The following is a 6,194-nucleotide window of genomic DNA, read 5'->3' on the forward strand; positions in this document are numbered from 1 at the left end:
CTGGAAGATGAAGGTGCCTTACTGTGAGCTTGCTGTCTGTGTTCATGTCCTGTCTCCCATATGCTCCCCATGGGAGCTGAACTGGTTTCTCAAAATGTGGCTTCTCGGATAATCTGTGAAAATTTTGGTTTGCTGAAAATGTTTTTTTGTTTACTATCTAACCACGTGGTTCTAGAATATAGGCAAAATAATATCATTTGCCACTGGAATTCCAGAAAACTTACATGGCCAATTAAAGAACAATTCTAAGCGTGCCCCAAAGCTTGTGCACATTATCTGTATGTCTGTATCGATGTCTATGTGTTGGTAAAACTTAAAAACAAAACAAAAAACAGGTTTTAAACCCAAACCCATCATGTTTGGGTGCAAGCAAATGTGTCTAAGAAAAACTCCAAAAAGTTCTAGTCAACAATTCTTTGATGTAGACTAGGATTTTGCTTCTCCATTCTTTTCTCTTTCCTTTTTTCCCTATGCTCTCATAAACTCTCTAAGATCAAGGGACCAGAGTCATTTTGTAACAACTGTACAAATGTGACTATTAACCTGAATTTTCCGGACCCCAAATTAACATTTTGCTTTATAGGATGCAGGTTGACATGTGTGCTAGCTGAGTGGACCGTGGCAGTCTGTGGCTACAGGAAGCTGCCTCCACATTTGGCTCCCAAACTGCCTGGTTTGCTCAGGCAATCTAGGAGTCCTGTGAGGATTTTGACAGGCCCAGGCTGTCAAAGGCTACTACCCTGGCTCTGCCTCCCCCAAGATTAGAGTTGGGTTTATAGCAGGCCTATCATGACAGAGTTGCAACCGAGACTTATTCCAAGGTTAAAGGCACCAGAGTTATGTTTGGGGACCACAGGGTTGCATTGGGGTAGCATTGGGGTCTTCTCCCTCCATGACTCAGAAACTGTCCTGGCTGCTACAGAAAGCAGACCTGGTTGGCCTTCAATCTGTGTGGATTTTGTGACTAGAAAGATGGTTAAAGGCCCAAGCCTTCTAAAAATCTGTTAAAAAATTCCTTTAACCAGTCTGTGTAGAAATTTACAGGCAAGAAGCAGGATGTGTGACAGCCTATCCAGGGAGCTCTGATATGCTACTACCACCTTATCCAGATGCAAGCCATCTCTCCTGCTGGCCTGCTAATTTGGGATGGAAGACACAGCCACTTCAGATCCACTGAAGCAAAGACTTTCATTGTTATTCATTTGTTTTCTCTTTCACGTGCCAGTAAGGTAAGGTTAAAAATATGATTTGATTTAATAGCCACATGGACCTCATCCAGTCTGCTGTTCTCTAAGTGTTACAGCAGAACTCTGGCAAGTATTTGTTAGTCATATTTGAGGTCCTTATTATTTTACTAGCCAAAAATTACAGATTAAGACTTCTCTTTTGCGTACTTTGCATGACTTTCAAAAATTTCTGGGAGATATTAATTGGCTTCGCCCTTATCTTAAGTTATCCACAGCTGAATTAAAACCCTTATTTGATCTATGAAAGGGGGACCCTGACCCTACATCTCCCAGAGAAATGACAACTGAAGCAGCCGAAGCCTTAAGCATAGTAAATTCTGCTATTTCTTCCCAACATGTAAATTATATTGATTACTCAGCCCCCTGGGAAGCATATATTTTAACTACACCTCATTCCCCAACAGCGGTCCTCTGGCAGAAGGGACCCCTTTTATGGCTTTCCTTACCTGCTACTCCTTCAAAAGTGCTAACTCCCTATTATAAATTGGTAGCCACCTTAGTTCCATATGTGCCGTGTGGAATCTTGTAAGTATCTTGGATGAGATCCACAGGTTATTTACATACCCTATACTTTACAACAGCAAGAATGGCTTTATATTTATTGTGATTCCTGGGCCATTGCTTGGGACAATTTTATGGGCATAATTTCACATCATTGTCCCTCCAACAAATTACTTCACTTTGCCTCTTCTTACCATTAAGTGAGGGCAATGTTATTGTGGATGAAGCTACTCAAATTTTTCTCACTCAAATTGACTTAGCAAAGGAATCACATGCTGCCCACCATCAAAACAGTCGTGCCTATGTCAGCATTTTCATATCACACATGAGGTGGCTCGTCAAATTGTAAAAACTTGTCCCAACTGTACTACCTTCCTACCTGTGCCCTCCAATGGTATTAACCCTCAAGGCTTAGTGGCCAACCATGTTTGGAAAATGGATGTTACCCACATTCCCTCTTTCAGACGGTTCTGCTTTGTCCATGTTACCATCGACACTTACTCTAATTTTATTATGGCTACTCCTCTTAGTGGGGAAGCTAGCAAACATTGTAGCTCCCATGCCTTATGCTGCTTTGCTACTATGGGACTTCCTAAACAAATTAAAACTGATAATGGTCCAGGATATGTTAGATGAGCTTTTCAAACTTTTTGCAAATCTTACCAAATTGTTCACTCTACAGGAATTCCCTATAATCCTCAAGGTCAAGGAATTGTTGAATGGGCCAACGGTTTGTTAAAACACCAAATTTCTAAATTAAAAGGGGGGGGGGAATTATACCCCTTCTCTCCTGTTAATATTCTTTTTCTCATGCTTTATTCGTACTAAATTTTTTAAATTTGGACTGCAATGGCTACTCCGCAGCACAGCAATTCTGGGAAAAGAGAGAGCAAAGAGCTTTTGCCCAAGTTAAGTGGAAAGATCCTTTAACAAGTGCTTGGCACGGGCCTGATCCAGTATTGACATGGGGTCGAGGACATGTCTGTGTTTTTTCACAGGATGAAAATGATGCCTGCTGTCTACCTGAGTGTTGCGTTCGGATTGTGGAAGCTCATCAGAATGGTACAAGCGCTGACCCACTGGGCTTATGTGCCAGATCCACCGGTTGTGCACTCTGCGACTTGGGAAGGAGCTGAGGTGTTCATCCATGTCAACAGATCAGCATATGGTACAGCTCCAGATCCTTTTGTTCAACATGTTAAAATGGGAGAATTGGTAGCTTCTGGCATTGGAACCCCTTTATGTTTTACAACTGACTCCAACAGTTATATTCCAGGCTGTACTGTAATGCAATCCATAAATCATAGAATTTGGATTCCTGATAACAGTCAAGTATATAATATACGGATGACTTCATTGCCTACTGGGTTCCCTGTACCTGCTAATTCTACATCATCCTTCATGATACCTTGCTGCATCAACTCTTCTCAAATTGTAGAATCCACAGGAGAACTGCATGCCGTAAAGTGTAGACATGAACATCCTTTTATAATCAATATTTCAGGAACTAATTATCAATTGATGGACTGGTCCGGAGCCAATGTCACCAACAAGTACAACCCAGGTCTGTGGTGGATGAATGGACACCCTCAACGTCATGTCTGGATGTTAGTGGCTTCCCTAAATAATATCTCCTGGCCCACTTCTTCTTCTTCTTTAAAAAATATTATGAGTTGTGTAACACCTCCTTATACCATTATGTATGGACCTTTTAATATTTCTATAGGAACCATGTATTTCAATGTTACTTGTACTAAATGTTCTTTTACAAATTGTTTGTATAGTGGTCTTACTGATTCTGTAATTGTTATTAAGCAGCCTCCATTTGTCATGCTTCCTGTGAACATATCTGAAGCTTGGTATAAAGAAACAGGTATTCAAGTGTTAAAACATTTAAAAGAGCTCATGTGCCCTAGACGATTTATCAGGCTATTAATAGCAGTCATTGTAGCCTTTATTTCCTTAGCTGCCTCTGCTGCAGCAGCTACTGTGGCTTTAACACAAAGTGTGCAGACAGCTCACTATGTTAATCAGCTTGCTCATAATACTATGCAAGCCCTGCACTTTCAAGGCAGGATTGATGATAAGGTAGAACAAAAATTAGAAGCATTGTATGAATCTCTGTTGTCTCTGGGCGAACAAATTTGTGCTTTACAAACTTTGCAATGGGTGCGCTGTCATGCTGGGTTTGACTTTATTTGTGTGACCCTCCATAAATATAATGGGTTGAGCCATCCTTGGGAACAGGTTGTAGCACATCTAAATGGTATTTGGCACCATAATAATTTGTCCTTAGATCTCTTTCAACTTCATAGGCAAATAGCTGGACTAGAGCAAGCTCCGCCACTGGACTCTAAAGTGGCAGAAACAGCAAAAGAACTGTTTGAACAACTTCAACAGTATATCCCTTCCTTGACTAATGTTAAGGGGCTTCTAATGACATTGCTCGGCCCAGGGATACTTTTGCTGATGGTTTTCCTATGCCTTCCTTGCATTGTACGCATATTGCAAAACTCTTTCATGAGTTTAGCGAGTCAGTTGCATAAGGTCAAGCTCCAAGTGAATGAATTTTCCCCCGAGAAGAACTGCAGCCAGACGGGTTTGAGGGCGGGGCCAGCTTGACTGACCTAAGACAGGGCCTTCAGCTTTGTTCTGAAGATGTACCCGATGACGAGTAAGGCAGGCTAGGTGACCCACCCCACCTAAGACAGGCAGGTTCGCTTCTTTAAACAAAGATGGGGGAGATGTCAGGAGCCAAACTTGCAGCTAAAATTCATTCTGACCCCTGGCTGTGTTGTTATCACCAGGATATGCTAGATGCAAGGACATTTGTTCACAGCCACTATCCGAAATTGCTTTGCTATGTCCTTTGCTATGTCTGCCTTACTATGTCCGCTGGAGTACATTCCTATGTTAATCGACCTCACCCTGTATTTATTGTAATCAAAGCTTGCGAACTTCAAAGCCTCTTTGTGTTTTTGAATTTTAGCAACCATATGCTATTCCCTGGTTCCAAAACTGCATATAAGCTGGAAGTTAAGAATAAACTTGGCTGCAGTCTTGAGTTACAATCTCGAGATGCAGACCTCCTGAACCCCATCTTTTGTCTCTTGTCTTCTTTTTTCTCTTATCTATCTTTCTTTTTCTTTAATCCTCGCCCCCTCAATCAGGATTCCCTCTTTGCTGCCAGCTGGCTCGGCAGATGTGTGGGCTAGAAATGTACTGGGGCTTGAACTCAGGACCTGTATACTGTCTCTGAGTTTTCTTGCTCAAGGTTCATGCTCTATCTCTTGAATTACGGTGCCACTTCTGGTCTTTGGGTGGTTCATTGGAGGTAACAGTCTCACAGACATTCCTGCTTGGGCTCTGGCTTTGAACATGTGATCTGCAGATCTCAGCCTCCTAAAAAACTAGGATTACAGGCCTGAGCTACTGAGGTTCAGTTAGTTCCATTTTTATAGACAAAATATCTGGCACTAGACATTCAAATAACTTCCAATACTAATAAAAAGTTTCTAAAATTGTCAAGATTTGACAATATTATGGGTGTTGGCAACTATTTTTTTCACTTATTTCTTTACAATATTCTTTCATGTACTTTTTAAATTTTCTTTTTCAAAAAAATTATTTGTTATCTTTAAGTAGTTGTATAAAGCATTTTAATTCAATGTGTAAGTCTATGAAGACAATGCATCCTGATGCCTGTCACCCCTCCCAGCATTCTTCCTCATCTCTTTCAACCCTGGCCACCCCCTCAGATCACCTGGTTCCATTCTTACATATATACATTAAATATGATGACTGCATTCTCCCTTCATTCCTCTCTTCATGCATCTCCCTCCTTCCCTTGGCCATACTTCCCCTGACACCTCAAGTTCCAGCTCTGTTTTCTTTCTTTCTTTTTTTTTTTTGGCTCCAGATCAGGAAGTTTTATTGCTGACATACAGGAAGAGTCCTCATGTAGTACAAAAATACGTCTTTATACAAAATTTTTGTGACTTTTTCCATTTTGTTTTGTTTCTTTACAACAGGACTTCTCTCAGTGTGACACCAGTGAGGGCAGACCTGACCTCCTCTCCTTGACTTTGCCAAAGGCCACCAGAGCCAGCGCTGGTTTGGGAGGAGCTGGGCTGCTGACAGGCTCTGCAGACCTGAGGGTATTGCTTTGAAAAGGAGGAGAAAGACCACAAGTGAAATGCAGGCCCAAGGAGCCCAGCAGGCTGTGGGCTAGGGCTCTGCCCAGGTGGCCCTGGCTAGGCCTAGTAGCCTCACCAGAGGGCAGTCTCAGGGCCAGGAGGCCATGCTGACTGCATTTCTGCTCCCTTAGGAGACTTTCATCAAATAAATACAGAAGAGAGGCTTCCCCGCCCCTGGCTCTCAAGAGGCTGGACAGCTGGGCTAGAGGCAGAGCCGGTGCTTAGGGAGGAAGTACTGGGCTCAGGCGGG

The sequence above is a fragment of the Perognathus longimembris genome, chromosome 10 (assembly GCF_023159225.1).
Source record: "Perognathus longimembris pacificus isolate PPM17 chromosome 10, ASM2315922v1, whole genome shotgun sequence".
NCBI lineage: Eukaryota > Metazoa > Chordata > Mammalia > Rodentia > Heteromyidae > Perognathus > Perognathus longimembris.